This window comes from Perna viridis, chromosome 12 (genome assembly GCF_037379345.1).
Source record: "Perna viridis isolate PV_CMFRI_1.1 ecotype Kerala chromosome 12, ASM3737934v1, whole genome shotgun sequence".
NCBI classification, from domain to species: Eukaryota; Metazoa; Mollusca; class Bivalvia; order Mytilida; family Mytilidae; genus Perna; species Perna viridis.
The window spans coordinates 3,647,483-3,664,821 of NC_142456.1; the positions used below are offsets into that span (position 1 = coordinate 3,647,483).

General features: G+C 36.4%; 12 non-coding genes across 12 annotated transcripts; all 12 read right to left on the bottom strand.

The window, feature by feature from the left end:
• Positions 1-65: 65 nt before the first annotated feature.
• On the bottom strand, positions 66-183 carry LOC148600826 (U5 spliceosomal RNA). Its single transcript, XR_015917546.1, has one exon. It is a non-coding gene; the product is annotated as a U5 spliceosomal RNA (small nuclear RNA).
• A 1,332-nt stretch (positions 184-1,515) lies between these two features.
• Positions 1,516-1,633, bottom strand: LOC148600827 (U5 spliceosomal RNA). Its single transcript, XR_015917455.1, has one exon. It is a non-coding gene; the product is annotated as a U5 spliceosomal RNA (small nuclear RNA).
• A 1,332-nt stretch (positions 1,634-2,965) lies between these two features.
• On the bottom strand, positions 2,966-3,083 carry LOC148600828 (U5 spliceosomal RNA). Its single transcript, XR_015917547.1, has one exon. It is a non-coding gene; the product is annotated as a U5 spliceosomal RNA (small nuclear RNA).
• A 1,330-nt stretch (positions 3,084-4,413) lies between these two features.
• LOC148600829 (U5 spliceosomal RNA) lies at positions 4,414-4,533 on the bottom strand. The gene has a single exon (XR_015917453.1). It is a non-coding gene; the product is annotated as a U5 spliceosomal RNA (small nuclear RNA).
• A 1,332-nt stretch (positions 4,534-5,865) lies between these two features.
• On the bottom strand, positions 5,866-5,983 carry LOC148600830 (U5 spliceosomal RNA). The gene has a single exon (XR_015917548.1). It is a non-coding gene; the product is annotated as a U5 spliceosomal RNA (small nuclear RNA).
• Positions 5,984-7,314: 1,331 nt separating this feature from the next.
• LOC148600831 (U5 spliceosomal RNA) lies at positions 7,315-7,432 on the bottom strand. The gene has a single exon (XR_015917549.1). It is a non-coding gene; the product is annotated as a U5 spliceosomal RNA (small nuclear RNA).
• A 1,317-nt stretch (positions 7,433-8,749) lies between these two features.
• LOC148600832 (U5 spliceosomal RNA) lies at positions 8,750-8,869 on the bottom strand. Its single transcript, XR_015917447.1, has one exon. It is a non-coding gene; the product is annotated as a U5 spliceosomal RNA (small nuclear RNA).
• Positions 8,870-10,201: 1,332 nt separating this feature from the next.
• LOC148600833 (U5 spliceosomal RNA) lies at positions 10,202-10,319 on the bottom strand. Its single transcript, XR_015917550.1, has one exon. It is a non-coding gene; the product is annotated as a U5 spliceosomal RNA (small nuclear RNA).
• Positions 10,320-11,626: 1,307 nt separating this feature from the next.
• On the bottom strand, positions 11,627-11,744 carry LOC148600834 (U5 spliceosomal RNA). Its single transcript, XR_015917551.1, has one exon. It is a non-coding gene; the product is annotated as a U5 spliceosomal RNA (small nuclear RNA).
• A 1,307-nt stretch (positions 11,745-13,051) lies between these two features.
• LOC148600835 (U5 spliceosomal RNA) lies at positions 13,052-13,169 on the bottom strand. Its single transcript, XR_015917552.1, has one exon. It is a non-coding gene; the product is annotated as a U5 spliceosomal RNA (small nuclear RNA).
• Positions 13,170-14,476: 1,307 nt separating this feature from the next.
• On the bottom strand, positions 14,477-14,594 carry LOC148600836 (U5 spliceosomal RNA). The gene has a single exon (XR_015917553.1). It is a non-coding gene; the product is annotated as a U5 spliceosomal RNA (small nuclear RNA).
• Positions 14,595-15,901: 1,307 nt separating this feature from the next.
• Positions 15,902-16,019, bottom strand: LOC148600837 (U5 spliceosomal RNA). Its single transcript, XR_015917554.1, has one exon. It is a non-coding gene; the product is annotated as a U5 spliceosomal RNA (small nuclear RNA).
• Between the last annotated feature and the right edge of the window lie 1,320 nt (positions 16,020-17,339).

Below are 17,339 nucleotides of genomic sequence, written 5' to 3' on the forward strand. Positions count from 1 at the left end.
ACTTGCACTGATGGTTTACCTGAAAGTAAAATTTAAGAGGAACAAACTTTATATTAATGTTATGATTCCCACAGAAGTGGGCACAGAGAAATTGTCTATAGACTCATTAATTGTTCCTCTCCACGGATATCTTTAGTAAAAGGCGAAAGATATATTCGTGGGTTTGAAGAGAAACCAGAGTAACACTAATTTTGGAAAATAAATGACCCCTATCTCGGAAAAATGTAGTTACTCAATGGTACATTTGCGGCAACACATTTGCAAAGTTTTCACTACTTACTCAGATCAAAACAAAAATTTTTGCTTAAATTCTTTGAAACGTAATTCTCCTGAAATTTATCATGGGAAATAAAGAAAAAAGTTTCAAAATTCACATAACAAACCCAAAATTGGTACTTGACATAGAAACATGTACAACGTTCAGTAGACGTTTGATCACAAAACGACGTACTGCGATTCATTACACGAATTTCAGTTCAATTCCAATGCAAATTAAAAATTTTGTCACTATCACTTTTAAAACATGTCTTTCACGACAAAAACAAGAACAAAATCTACTGTGTACAAACGCAGCGAAGAGGAAGAAGAAAAAGAATTCGTTCAAATAAACATATACTACATTCGCGACTGTCCAACACCAGCTCCACTAACTAGTACTTCGCGAATAAACAATGCGAATAAACTTTGCAGTAAACAAATTCATATTCCTTTAGTCTTACTGCATTCGCGAAATTCAAACGCGCTTTTTACTCACACAGGCCGAAAACAAAATACATTGAAATAAGATTAAAGTAAAGTTTTGATATTATTTTTTTCTCTTAAAGTTGCATTTAAGTAGGAGATGAGGAAAAAGAAACGCACATATTACATTGAAATCAAAATAATTAAAACTTGTCATTAAAACATAACAATATTGTTTGGATAGCTAGCGCCACGCGGGCTTGGGACTTGTTTAGCATGCACGACTCCAATCATGACATGCAGTTGTGAAAACAAGCGGATGCTCAACTCAAGATGACACGGGAACGGCGATATGTATAGTATGCATTCGGATAATTAGCCAGACAGTGATCAGAGAAGACGACACAGGACATGGGACTAAAGTCGGAAATCTTTCCTGGTACTTGCTATGTGCTGGTGTTTAAATATCAATTAGCACTAGCCTGTGCTAGGAGAGAAGAACCTGACGGACAACTACATCGAATATCCGTCGCTTTTCCAGGGACCTCTTAAGTGCTAATGATTTCTAACGATTAGCACTAGCCTGTGCTTGGAGAGGAATCGGAGAGAACCAGTTACGCAGCTCAAAGGCAACAGTCGTCATGTAAGTTATGTCAATGAATACAATGTACGATACAGGTACACATTGAACACCACATTCCAGCTTTATATTTTACCACCGCACCCACTTTGAAAAAAATATATTCGCGATTTGCATTGCACTTCGTTTACTTGCACTGATGGTTTACCTGAAAGTAAAATTTAAGAGGAACAAACTTTATATTATTGTTATGATTCCCACAGAAGTGGGCACAGAGAAATTGTCTATAGACTCATTAATTGTTCCTCTCCATGGATATCTTTAGTAAAAGGCGAAAGATATATTCGTGGGTTTGAAGAGAAACCAGAGTAACACTAATTTTGGAAAATAAATGACCCCTATCTCGGAAAAATGTAGTTACTCAATGGTACATTTGCGGCAACAAATTTGCAAAGTTTTCACTACTTACTCAGATCAAAACAAAAATTTTTGCTTAAATTCTTTGAAACGTAATTCTCCTGAAATTTATCATGGGAAATAAAGAAAAAAGTTTCAAAATTCACATAACAAACCCAAAATTGGTACTTGACATAGAAACATGTACAACGTTCAGTAGACGTTTGATCACAAAACGACGTACTGCGATTCATTACACGAATTTCAGTTCAATTCCAATGCAAATTAAAAATTTTGTCACTATCACTTTTAAAACATGTCTTTCACGACAAAAACAAGAACAAAATCTACTGTGTACAAACGCAGCGAAGAGGAAGAAGAAAAAGAATTCGTTCAAATAAACATATACTACATTCGCGACTGTCCAACACCAGCTCCACTAACTAGTACTTCGCGAATAAACAATGCGAATAAACTTTGCAGTAAACAAATTCATATTCCTTTAGTCTTACTGCATTCGCGAAATTCAAACGCGCTTTTTACTCACACAGGCCGAAAACAAAATACATTGAAATAAGATTAAAGTAAAGTTTTGATATTATTTTTTTCTCTTAAAGTTGCATTTAAGTAGGAGATGAGGAAAAAGAAACGCACATATTACATTGAAATCAAAATAATTAAAACTTGTCATTAAAACATAACAATATTGTTTGGATAGCTAGCGCCACGCGGGCTTGGGACTTGTTTAGCATGCACGACTCCAATCATGACATGCAGTTGTGAAAACAAGCGGATGCTCAACTCAAGATGACACGGGAACGGCGATATGTATAGTATGCATTCGGATAATTAGCCAGACAGTGGTCAGAGAAGACGACACAGGACATGGGACTAAAGTCGGAAATCTTTCCTGGTACTTGCTATGTGCTGGTGTTTAAATATCAATTAGCACTAGCCTGTGCTAGGAGAGAAGAACCTGACGGACAACTACATCGAATATCCGTCGCTTTTCCAGGGACCTGTTAAGTGCTAATGATTTCTAACGATTAGCAATAGCCTGTGCTAGGAGAGGAATCGGAGAGAACCAGTTACGCAGCTCAAAGGCAACAGTCGTCATGTAAGTTAAGTCAATGAATACAATGTACGATACAGGTACACATTGAACACCACATTGCAGCTTTATATTTTACCACCGCACCCACTTTGAAAAAAATATATTCACGATTAGCATTGCACTTCGTTTACTTGCACTGATGGTTTACCTGAAAGTAAAATTTAAGAGGAACAAACTTTATATTAATGTTATGATTCCCACAGAAGTGGGCACAGAGAAATTGTCTATAGACTCATTAATTGTTCCTCTCCACGGATATCTTTAGTAAAAGGCGAAAGATATATTCGTGGGTTTGAAGAGAAACCAGAGTAACACTAATTTTGGAAAATAAATGACCCCTATCTCGGAAAAATGTAGTTACTCAATGGTACATTTGCGGCAACAAATTTGCAAAGTTTTCACTACTTACTCAGATCAAAACAAAAATTTTTGCTTAGATTCTTTGAAACGTAATTCTCCTGAAATTTATCATGGGAAATAAAGAAAAAAGTTTCAAAATTCATATAACAAACCCAAAATTGGTACTTGACATAGAAACATGTACAACGTTCAGTAGACGTTTGATCACAAAACGACGTACTGCGATTCATTACACGAATTTCAGTTCAATTCCAATGCAAATTAAAAATTTTGTCACTATCACTTTTAAAACATGTCTTTCACGACAAAAACAAGAACAAAATCTACTGTGTACAAACGCAGCGAAGAGGAAGAAGAAAAAGAATTCGTTCAAATAAACATATACTACATTCGCGACTGTTCAACACCAGCTCCACTAACTAGTACTTCGCGAATAAACAATGCGAATAAACTTGGCAGTAAACAAATTCATATTCCTTTAGTCTTACTGCATTCGCGAAATTCAAACGCGCTTTTTACTCACACAGGCCGAAAACAAAATACATTGAAATAAGATTAAAGTAAAGTTTTGATATTATTTTTTTCTCTTAAAGTTGCATTTAAGTAGGAGATGAGGAAAAAGAAACGCACATATTACATTGAAATCAAAATAATTAAAACTTGTCATTAAAACATAACAATATTGTTTGGATAGCTAGCGCCACGCGGGCTTGTGACTTGTTTAGCATGCACGACTCCAATCATGACATGCAGTTGTGAAAACAAGCGGATGCTCAACTCAAGATGACACGGGAACGGCGATATGTATAGTATGCATTCGGATAATTAGCCAGACAGTGGTCAGAGAAGACGACACAGGACATGGGACTAAAGTCGGAAATCTTTCCTGGTACTTGCTATGTGCTGGTGTTTAAATATCAATTAGCACTAGCCTGTGCTAGGAGAGAAGAACCTGACGGACAACTACATCGAATATCCGTCGCTTTTCCAGGGACCTGTTAAGTGCTAATGATTTCTAACGATTAGCAATAGCCTGTGCTAGGAGAGGAATCGGAGAGAACCAGTTACGCAGCTCAAAGGCAACAGTCGTCATGTAAGTTAAGTCAATGAATACAATGTACGATACAGGTACACATTGAACACCACATTGCAGCTTTATATTTTACCACCGCACCCACTTTGAAAAAAATATATTCACGATTAGCATTGCACTTCGTTTACTTGCACTGATGGTTTACCTGAAAGTAAAATTTAAGAGGAACAAACTTTATATTAATGTTATGATTCACACAGAAGTGGGCACAGAGAAATTGTCTATAGACTCATTAATTGTTCCTCTCCACGGATATCTTTAGTAAAAGGCGAAAGATATATTCGTGGGTTTGAAGAGAAACCAGAGTAACACTAATTTTGGAAAATAAATGACCCCTATCTCGGAAAAATGTAGTTACTCAATGGTACATTTGCGGCAACAAATTTGCAAAGTTTTCACTTCTTACTCAGATCAAAACAAAAATTTTTGCTTAAATTCTTTGAAACGTAATTCTCCTGAAATTTATCATGGGAAATAAAGAAAAAAGTTTCAAAATTCATATAACAAACCCAAAATTGGTACTTGACATAGAAACATGTACAACGTTCAGTAGACGTTTGATCACAAAACGACGTACTGCGATTCATTACACGAATTTCAGTTCAATTCCAATGCAAATTAAAAATTTTGTCACTATCACTTTTAAAACATGTCTTTCACGACAAAAACAAGAACAAAATCTACTGTGTACAAACGCAGCGAAGAGGAAGAAGAAAAAGAATTCGTTCAAATAAACATATACTACATTCGCGACTGTCCAACACCAGCTCCACTAACTAGTACTTCGCGAATAAACAATGCGAATAAACTTGGCAGTAAACAAATTCATATTCCTTTAGTCTTACTGCATTCGCGAAATTCAAACGCGCTTTTTACTCACACAGGCCGAAAACAAAATACATTGAAATAAGATTAAAGTAAAGTTTTGATATTATTTTTTTCTCTTAAAGTTGCATTTAAGTAGGAGATGAGGAAAAAGAAACGCACATATTACATTGAAATCAAAATAATTAAAACTTGTCATTAAAACATAACAATATTGTTTGGATAGCTAGCGCCACGCGGGCTTGGGACTTGTTTAGCATGCACGACTCCAATCATGACATGCAGTTGTGAAAACAAGCGGATGCTCAACTCAAGATGACACGGGAACGGCGATATGTATAGTATGCATTCGGATAATTAGCCAGACAGTGATCAGAGAAGACGACACAGGACATGGGACTAAAGTCGGAAATCTTTCCTGGTACTTGCTATGTGCTGGTGTTTAAATATCAATTAGCACTAGCCTGTGCTAGGAGAGAAGAACCTGACGGACAACTACATCGAATATCCGTCGCTTTTCCAGGGACCTGTTAAGTGCTAATGATTTCTAACGATTAGCAATAGCCTGTGCTAGGAGAGGAATCGGAGAGAACCAGTTACGCAGCTCAAAGGCAACAGTCGTCATGTAAGTTAAGTCAATGAATACAATGTACGATACAGGTACACATTGAACACCACATTGCAGCTTTATATTTTACCACCGCACCCACTTTGAAAAAAATATATTCACGATTAGCATTGCACTTCGTTTACTTGCACTGATGGTTTACCTGAAAGTAAAATTTAAGAGGAACAAACTTTATATTAATGTTATGATTCCCACAGAAGTGGGCACAGAGAAATTGTCTATAGACTCATTAATTGTTCCTCTCCACGGATATCTTTAGTAAAAGGCGAAAGATATATTCGTGGGTTTGAAGAGAAACCAGAGTAACACTAATTTTGGAAAATAAATGACCCCTATCTCGGAAAAATGTAGTTACTCAATGGTACATTTGCGGCAACAAATTTGCAAAGTTTTCACTACTTACTCAGATCAAAACAAAAATTTTTGCTTAAATTCTTTGAAACGTAATTCTCCTGAAATTTATCATGGGAAATAAAGAAAAAAGTTTCAAAATTCACATAACAAACCCAAAATTGGTACTTGACATAGAAACATGTACAACGTTCAGTAGACGTTTGATCACAAAACGACGTACTGCGATTCATTACACGAATTTCAGTTCAATTCCAATGCAAATTAAAAATTTGTCACTATCACTTTTAAAACATGTCTTTCACGACAAAAACAAGAACAAAATCTACTGTGTACAAACGCAGCGAAGAGGAAGAAGAAAAAGAATTCGTTCAAATAAACATATACTACATTCGCGACTGTCCAACACCAGCTCCACTAACTAGTACTTCGCGAATAAACAATGCGAATAAACTTGGCAGTAAACAAATTCATATTCCTTTAGTCTTACTGCATTCGCGAAATTCAAACGCGCTTTTTACTCACACAGGCCGAAAACAAAATACATTGAAATAAGATTAAAGTAAAGTTTTGATATTATTTTTTTCTCTTAAAGTTGCATTTAAGTAGGAGATGAGGAAAAAGAAACGCACATATTACATTGAAATCAAAATAATTAAAACTTGTCATTAAAACATAACAATATTGTTTGGATAGCTAGCGCCACGCGGGCTTGGGACTTGTTTAGCATGCACGACTCCAATCATGACATGCAGTTGTGAAAACAAGCGGATGCTCAACTCAAGATGACACGGGAACGGCGATATGTATAGTATGCATTCGGATAATTAGCCAGACAGTGATCAGAGAAGACGACACAGGACATGGGACTAAAGTCGGAAATCTTTCCTGGTACTTGCTATGTGCTGGTGTTTAAATATCAATTAGCACTAGCCTGTGCTAGGAGAGAAGAACCTGACGGACAACTACATCGAATATCCGTCGCTTTTCCAGGGACCTCTTAAGTGCTAATGATTTCTAACGATTAGCACTAGCCTGTGCTTGGAGAGGAATCGGAGAGAACCAGTTACGCAGCTCAAAGGCAACAGTCGTCATGTAAGTTATGTCAATGAATACAATGTACGATACAGGTACACATTGAACACCACATTCCAGCTTTATATTTTACCACCGCACCCACTTTGAAAAAAATATATTCGCGATTTGCATTGCACTTCGTTTACTTGCACTGATGGTTTACCTGAAAGTAAAATTTAAGAGGAACAAACTTTATATTATTGTTATGATTCCCACAGAAGTGGGCACAGAGAAATTGTCTATAGACTCATTAATTGTTCCTCTCCACGGATATCTTTAGTAAAAGGCGAAAGATATATTCGTGGGTTTGAAGAGAAACCAGAGTAACACTAATTTTGGAAAATAAATGACCCCTATCTCGGAAAAATGTAGTTACTCAATGGTACATTTGCGGCAACAAATTTGCAAAGTTTTCACTACTTACTCAGATCAAAACAAAAATTTTTGCTTAAATTCTTTGAAACGTAATTCTCCTGAAATTTATCATGGGAAATAAAGAAAAAAGTTTCAAAATTCACATAACAAACCCAAAATTGGTACTTGACATAGAAACATGTACAGCGTTCAGTAGACGTTTGATCACAAAACGACGTACTGCGATTCATTACACGAATTTCAGTTCAATTCCAATGCAAATTAAAAATTTTGTCACTATCACTTTTAAAACATGTCTTTCACGACAAAAACAAGAACAAAATCTACTGTGTACAAACGCAGCGAAGAGGAAGAAGAAAAAGAATTCGTTCAAATAAACATATACTACATTCGCGACTGTCCAACACCAGCTCCACTAACTAGTACTTCGCGAATAAACTTGGCAGTAAACAAATTCATATTCCTTTAGTCTTACTGCATTCGCGAAATTCAAACGCGCTTTTTACTCACACATGCCGAAAACAAAATACATTGAAATAAGATTAAAGTAAAGTTTTGATATTATTTTTTTCTCTTAAAGTTGCATTTAAGTAGGAGATGAGGAAAAAGAAACGCACATATTACATTGAAATCAAAATAATTAAAACTTGTCATTAAAACATAACAATATTGTTTGGATAGCTAGCGCCACGCGGGCTTGGGACTTGTTTAGCATGCACGACTCCAATCATGACATGCAGTTGTGAAAACAAGCGGATGCTCAACTCAAGATGACACGGGAACGGCGATATGTATAGTATGCATTCGGATAATTAGCCAGACAGTGATCAGAGAAGACGACACAGGACATGGGACTAAAGTCGGAAATCTTTCCTGGTACTTGCTATGTGCTGGTGTTTAAATATCAATTAGCACTAGCCTGTGCTAGGAGAGAAGAACCTGACGGACAACTACATCGAATATCCGTCGCTTTTCCAGGGACCTCTTAAGTGCTAATGATTTCTAACGATTAGCACTAGCCTGTGCTTGGAGAGGAATCGGAGAGAACCAGTTACGCAGCTCAAAGGCAACAGTCGTCATGTAAGTTAAGTCAATGAATACAATGTACGATACAGGTACACATTGAACACCACATTGCAGCTTTATATTTTACCACCGCACCCACTTTGAAAAAAATATATTCACGATTAGCATTGCACTTCGTTTACTTGCACTGATGGTTTACCTGAAAGTAAAATTTAAGAGGAACAAACTTTATATTAATGTTATGATTCACACAGAAGTGGGCACAGAGAAATTGTCTATAGACTCATTAATTGTTCCTCTTCACGGATATCTTTAGTAAAAGGCGAAAGATATATTCGTGGGTTTGAAGAGAAACCAGAGTAACACTAATTTTGGAAAATAAATGACCCCTATCTCGGAAAAATGTAGTTACTCAATGGTACATTTGCTGCAACAAATTTGCAAAGTTTTCACTACTTACTCAGATCAAAACAAAAATTTTTGCTTAGATTCTTTGAAACGTAATTCTCCTGAAATTTATCATGGGAAATAAAGAAAAAAGTTTCAAAATTCATATAACAAACCCAAAATTGGTACTTGACATAGAAACATGTACAGCGTTCAGTAGACGTTTGATCACAAAACGACGTACTGCGATTCATTACACGAATTTCAGTTCAATTCCAATGCAAATTAAAAATTTTGTCACTATCACTTTTAAAACATGTCTTTCACGACAAAAACAAGAACAAAATCTACTGTGTACAAACGCAGCGAAGAGGAAGAAGAAAAAGAATTCGTTCAAATAAACATATACTACATTCGCGACTGTCCAACACCAGCTCCACTAACTAGTACTTCGCGAATAAACAATGCGAATAAACTTGGCAGTAAACAAATTCATATTCCTTTAGTCTTACTGCATTCGCGAAATTCAAACGCGCTTTTTACTCACACAGGCCGAAAACAAAATACATTGAAATAAGATTAACGTAAAGTTTTGATATTATTTTTTTCTCTTAAAGTTGCATTTAAGTAGGAGATGAGGAAAAAGAAACGCACATATTACATTGAAATCAAAATAATTAAAACTTGTCATTAAAACATAACAATATTGTTTGGATAGCTAGCGCCACGCGGGCTTGGGACTTGTTTAGCATGCACGACTCCAATCATGACATGCAGTTGTGAAAACAAGCGGATGCTCAACTCAAGATGACACGGGAACGGCGATATGTATAGTATGCATTCGGATAATTAGCCAGACAGTGATCAGAGAAGACGACACAGGACATGGGACTAAAGTCGGAAATCTTTCCTGGTACTTGCTATGTGCTGGTGTTTAAATATCAATTAGCACTAGCCTGTGCTAGGAGAGAAGAACCTGACGGACAACTACATCGAATATCCGTCGCTTTTCCAGGGACCTCTTAAGTGCTAATGATTTCTAACGATTAGCACTAGCCTGTGCTAGGAGAGGAATCGGAGAGAACCAGTTACGCAGCTCAAAGGCAACAGTCGTCATGTAAGTTAAGTCAATGAATACAATGTACGATACAGGTACACATTGAACACCACATTGCAGCTTTATATTTTACCACCGCACCCACTTTGAAAAAAATATATTCACGATTAGCATTGCACTTCGTTTACTTGCACTGATGGTTTACCTGAAAGTAAAATTTAAGAGGAACAAACTTTATATTAATGTTATGATTCCCACAGAAGTGGGCACAGAGAAATTGTCTATAGACTCATTAATTGTTCCTCTCCACGGATATCTTTAGTAAAAGGCGAAAGATATATTCGTGGGTTTGAAGAGAAACCAGAGTAACACTAATTTTGGAAAATAAATGACCCCTATCTCGGAAAAATGTAGTTACTCAATGGTACATTTGCGGCAACAAATTTGCAAAGTTTTCACTACTTACTCAGATCAAAACAAAAATTTTTGCTTAAATTCTTTGAAACGTAATTCTCCTGAAAGTTTCAAAATTCATATAACAAACCCAAAATTGGTACTTGACATAGAAACATGTACAACGTTCAGTAGACGTTTGATCACAAAACGACGTACTGCGATTCATTACACGAATTTCAGTTCAATTCCAATGCAAATTAAAAATTTTGTCACTATCACTTTTAAAACATGTCTTTCACGACAAAAACAAGAACAAAATCTACTGTGTACAAACGCAGCGAAGAGGAAGAAGAAAAAGAATTCGTTCAAATAAACATATACTACATTCGCGACTGTCCAACACCAGCTCCACTAACTAGTACTTCGCGAATAAACAATGCGAATAAACTTGGCAGTAAACAAATTCATATTCCTTTAGTCTTACTGCATTCGCGAAATTCAAACGCGCTTTTTACTCACACAGGCCGAAAACAAAATACATTGAAATAAGATCAAAGTAAAGTTTTGATATTATTTTTTTCTCTTAAAGTTGCATTTAAGTAGGAGATGAGGAAAAAGAAACGCACATATTACATTGAAATCAAAATAATTAAAACTTGTCATTAAAACATAACAATATTGTTTGGATAGCTAGCGCCACGCGGGCTTGGGACTTGTTTAGCATGCACGACTCCAATCATGACATGCAGTTGTGAAAACAAGCGGATGCTCAACTCAAGATGACACGGGAACGGCGATATGTATAGTATGCATTCGGATAATTAGCCAGACAGTGATCAGAGAAGACGACACAGGACATGGGACTAAAGTCGGAAATCTTTCCTGGTACTTGCTATGTGCTGGTGTTTAAATATCAATTAGCACTAGCCTGTGCTAGGAGAGAAGAACCCGACGGACAACTACATCGAATATCCGTCGCTTTTCCAGGGACCTCTTAAGTGCTAATGATTTCTAACGATTAGCACTAGCCTGTGCTAGGAGAGGAATCGGAGAGAACCAGTTACGCAGCTCAAAGGCAACAGTCGTCATGTAAGTTAAGTCAATGAATACAATGTACGATACAGGTACACATTGAACACCACATTGCAGCTTTATATTTTACCACCGCACCCACTTTGCAAAAAATATATTCACGATTAGCATTGCACTTCGTTTACTTGCACTGATGGTTTACCTGAAAGTAAAATTTAAGAGGAACAAACTTTATATTATTGTTATGATTCCCACAGAAGTGGGCACAGAGAAATTGTCTATAGACTCATTAATTGTTCCTCTCCACGGATATCTTTAGTAAAAGGCGAAAGATATATTCGTGGGTTTGAAGAGAAACCAGAGTAACACTAATTTTGGAAAATAAATGACCCCTATCTCGGAAAAATGTAGTTACTCAATGGTACATTTGCGGCAACAAATTTGCAAAGTTTTCACTACTTACTCAGATCAAAACAAAAATTTTTGCTTAAATTCTTTGAAACGTAATTCTCCTGAAAGTTTCAAAATTCATATAACAAACCCAAAATTGGTACTTGACATAGAAACATGTACAACGTTCAGTAGACGTTTGATCACAAAACGACGTACTGCGATTCATTACACGAATTTCAGTTCAATTCCAATGCAAATTAAAAATTTTGTCACTATCACTTTTAAAACATGTCTTTCACGACAAAAACAAGAACAAAATCTACTGTGTACAAACGCAGCGAAGAAGAAGAAGAAAAAGAATTCGTTCAAATAAACATATACTACATTCGCGACTGTCCAACACCAGCTCCACTAACTAGTACTTCGCGAATAAACAATGCGAATAAACTTGGCAGTAAACAAATTCATATTCCTTTAGTCTTACTGCATTCGCGAAATTCAAACGCGCTTTTTACTCACACAGGCCGAAAACAAAATACATTGAAATAAGATCAAAGTAAAGTTTTGATATTATTTTTTTCTCTTAAAGTTGCATTTAAGTAGGAGATGAGGAAAAAGAAACGCACATATTACATTGAAATCAAAATAATTAAAACTTGTCATTAAAACATAACAATATTGTTTGGATAGCTAGCGCCACGCGGGCTTGGGACTTGTTTAGCATGCACGACTCCAATCATGACATGCAGTTGTGAAAACAAGCGGATGCTCAACTCAAGATGACACGGGAACGGCGATATGTATAGTATGCATTCGGATAATTAGCCAGACAGTGATCAGAGAAGACGACACAGGACATGGGACTAAAGTCGGAAATCTTTCCTGGTACTTGCTATGTGCTGGTGTTTAAATATCAATTAGCACTAGCCTGTGCTAGGAGAGAAGAACCTGACGGACAACTACATCGAATATCCGTCGCTTTTCCAGGGACCTCTTAAGTGCTAATGATTTCTAACGATTAGCACTAGCCTGTGCTAGGAGAGGAATCGGAGAGAACCAGTTACGCAGCTCAAAGGCAACAGTCGTCATGTAAGTTAAGTCAATGAATACAATGTACGATACAGGTACACATTGAACACCACATTGCAGCTTTATATTTTACCACCGCACCCACTTTGAAAAAAATATATTCACGATTAGCATTGCACTTCGTTTACTTGCACTGATGGTTTACCTGAAAGTAAAATTTAAGAGGAACAAACTTTATATTAATGTTATGATTCCCACAGAAGTGGGCACAGAGAAATTGTCTATAGACTCATTAATTGTTCCTCTCCACGGATATCTTTAGTAAAAGGCGAAAGATATATTCGTGGGTTTGAAGAGAAACCAGAGTAACACTAATTTTGGAAAATAAATGACCCCTATCTCGGAAAAATGTAGTTACTCAATGGTACATTTGCGGCAACAAATTTGCAAAGTTTTCACTACTTACTCAGATCAAAACAAAAATTTTTGCTTAAATTCTTTGAAACGTAATTCTCCTGAAAGTTTCAAAATTCATATAACAAACCCAAAATTGGTACTTGACATAGAAACATGTACAACGTTCAGTAGACGTTTGATCACAAAACGACGTACTGCGATTCATTACACGAATTTCAGTTCAATTCCAATGCAAATTAAAAATTTTGTCACTATCACTTTTAAAACATGTCTTTCACGACAAAAACAAGAACAAAATCTACTGTGTACAAACGCAGCGAAGAGGAAGAAGAAAAAGAATTCGTTCAAATAAACATATACAACATTCGCGACTGTCCAGCACCAGCTCCACTAACTAGTACTTCGCGAATAAACAATGCGAATAAACTTGGCAGTAAACAAATTCATATTCCTTTAGTCTTACTGCATTCGCGAAATTCAAACGCGCTTTTTACTCACACAGGCCGAAAACAAAATACATTGAAATAAGATCAAAGTAAAGTTTTGATATTATTTTTTTCTCTTAAAGTTGCATTTAAGTAGGAGATGAGGAAAAAGAAACGCACATATTACATTGAAATCAAAATAATTAAAACTTGTCATTAAAACATAACAATATTGTTTGGATAGCTAGCGCCACGCGGGCTTGGGACTTGTTTAGCATGCACGACTCCAATCATGACATGCAGTTGTGAAAACAAGCGGATGCTCAACTCAAGATGACACGGGAACGGCGATATGTATAGTATGCATTCGGATAATTAGCCAGACAGTGATCAGAGAAGACGACACAGGACATGGGACTAAAGTCGGAAATCTTTCCTGGTACTTGCTATGTGCTGGTGTTTAAATATCAATTAGCACTAGCCTGTGCTAGGAGAGAAGAACCTGACGGACAACTACATCGAATATCCGTCGCTTTTCCAGGGACCTCTTAAGTGCTAATGATTTCTAACGATTAGCACTAGCCTGTGCTAGGAGAGGAATCGGAGAGAACCAGTTACGCAGCTCAAAGGCAACAGTCGTCATGTAAGTTAAGTCAATGAATACAATGTACGATACAGGTACACATTGAACACCACATTGCAGCTTTATATTTTACCACCGCACCCACTTTGAAAAAAATATATTCACGATTAGCATTGCACTTCGTTTACTTGCACTGATGGTTTACCTGAAAGTAAAATTTAAGAGGAACAAACTTTATATTAATGTTATGATTCCCACAGAAGTGGGCACAGAGAAATTGTCTATAGACTCATTAATTGTTCCTCTCCACGGATATCTTTAGTAAAAGGCGAAAGATATATTCGTGGGTTTGAAGAGAAACCAGAGTAACACTAATTTTGGAAAATAAATGACCCCTATCTCGGAAAAATGTAGTTACTCAATGGTACATTTGCGGCAACAAATTTGCAAAGTTTTCACTACTTACTCAGATCAAAACAAAAATTTTTGCTTAAATTCTTTGAAACGTAATTCTCCTGAAAGTTTCAAAATTCATATAACAAACCCAAAATTGGTACTTGACATAGAAACATGTACAACGTTCAGTAGACGTTTGATCACAAAACGACGTACTGCGATTCATTACACGAATTTCAGTTCAATTCCAATGCAAATTAAAAATTTTGTCACTATCACTTTTAAAACATGTCTTTCACGACAAAAACAAGAACAAAATCTACTGTGTACAAACGCAGCGAAGAGGAAGAAGAAAAAGAATTCGTTCAAATAAACATATACTACATTCGCGACTGTCCAACACCAGCTCCACTAACTAGTACTTCGCGAATAAACAATGCGAATAAACTTGGCAGTAAACAAATTCATATTCCTTTAGTCTTACTGCATTCGCGAAATTCAAACGCGCTTTTTACTCACACAGGCCGAAAACAAAATACATTGAAATAAGATCAAAGTAAAGTTTTGATATTATTTTTTTCTCTTAAAGTTGCATTTAAGTAGGAGATGAGGAAAAAGAAACGCACATATTACATTGAAATCAAAATAATTAAAACTTGTCATTAAAACATAACAATATTGTTTGGATAGCTAGCGCCACGCGGGCTTGGGACTTGTTTAGCATGCACGACTCCAATCATGACATGCAGTTGTGAAAACAAGCGGATGCTCAACTCAAGATGACACGGGAACGGCGATATGTATAGTATGCATTCGGATAATTAGCCAGACAGTGATCAGAGAAGACGACACAGGACATGGGACTAAAGTCGGAAATCTTTCCTGGTACTTGCTATGTGCTGGTGTTTAAATATCAATTAGCACTAGCCTGTGCTAGGAGAGAAGAACCTGACGGACAACTACATCGAATATCCGTCGCTTTTCCAGGGACCTCTTAAGTGCTAATGATTTCTAACGATTAGCACTAGCCTGTGCTTGGAGAGGAATCGGAGAGAACCAGTTACGCAGCTCAAAGGCAACAGTCGTCATGTAAGTTAAGTCAATGAATACAATGTACGATACAGGTACACATTGAACACCACATTGCAGCTTTATATTTTACCACCGCACCCACTTTGAAAAAAATATATTCACGATTAGCATTGCACTTCGTTTACTTGCACTGATGGTTTACCTGAAAGTAAAATTTAAGAGGAACAAACTTTATATTAATGTTATGATTCCCACAGAAGTGGGCACAGAGAAATTGTCTATAGACTCATTAATTGTTCCTCTCCACGGATATCTTTAGTAAAAGGCGAAAGATATATTCGTGGGTTTGAAGAGAAACCAGAGTAACACTAATTTTGGAAAATAAATGACCCCTATCTCGGAAAAATGTAGTTACTCAATGGTACATTTGCTGCAACAAATTTGCAAAGTTTTCACTACTTACTCAGATCAAAACAAAAATTTTTGCTTAGATTCTTTGAAACGTAATTCTCCTGAAATTTATCATGGGAAATAAAGAAAAAAGTTTCAAAATTCATATAACAAACCCAAAATTGGTACTTGACATAGAAACATGTACAACGTTCAGTAGACGTTTGATCACAAAACGACGTACTGCGATTCATTACACGAATTTCAGTTCAATTCCAATGCAAATTAAAAATTTTGTCACTATCACTTTTAAAACATGTCTTTCACGACAAAAACAAGAACAAAATCTACTGTGTACAAACGCAGCGAAGAGGAAGAAGAAAAAGAATTCGTTCAAATAAACATATACTACATTCGCGACTGTCCAACACCAGCTCCACTAACTAGTACTTCGCGAATAAACAATGCGAATAAACTTGGCAGTAAACAAATTCATATTCCTTTAGTCTTACTGCATTCGCGAAATTCAAACGCGCTTTTTACTCACACAGGCCGAAAACAAAATACATTGAAATAAGGTTAACGTAAAGTTTTGATATTATTTTTTTCTCTTAAAGTTGCATTTAAGTAGGAGATGAGGAAAAAGAAACGCACATATTACATTGAAATCAAAATAATTAAAACTTGTCATTAAAACATAACAATATTGTTTGGATAGCTAGCGCCACGCGGGCTTGGGACTTGTTTAGCATGCACGACTCCAATCATGACATGCAGTTGTGAAAACAAGCGGATGCTCAACTCAAGATGACACGGGAACGGCGATATGTATAGTATGCATTCGGATAATTAGCCAGACAGTGATCAGAGAAGACGACACAGGACATGGGACTAAAGTCGGAAATCTTTCCTGGTACTTGCTATGTGCTGGTGTTTAAATATCAATTAGCACTAGCCTGTGCTAGGAGAGAAGAACCTGACGGACAACTACATCGAATATCCGTCGCTTTTCCAGGGACCTCTTAAGTGCTAATGATTTCTAACGATTAGCACTAGCCTGTGCTAGGAGAGGAATCGGAGAGAACCAGTTACGCAGCTCAAAGGCAACAGTCGTCATGTAAGTTAAGTCAATGAATACAATGTACGATACAGGTACACATTGAACACCACATTGCAGCTTTATATTTTACCACCGCACCCACTTTGAAAAAAATATATTCACGATTAGCATTGCACTTCGTTTACTTGCACTGATGGTTTACCTGAAAGTAAAATTTAAGAGGAACAAACTTTATA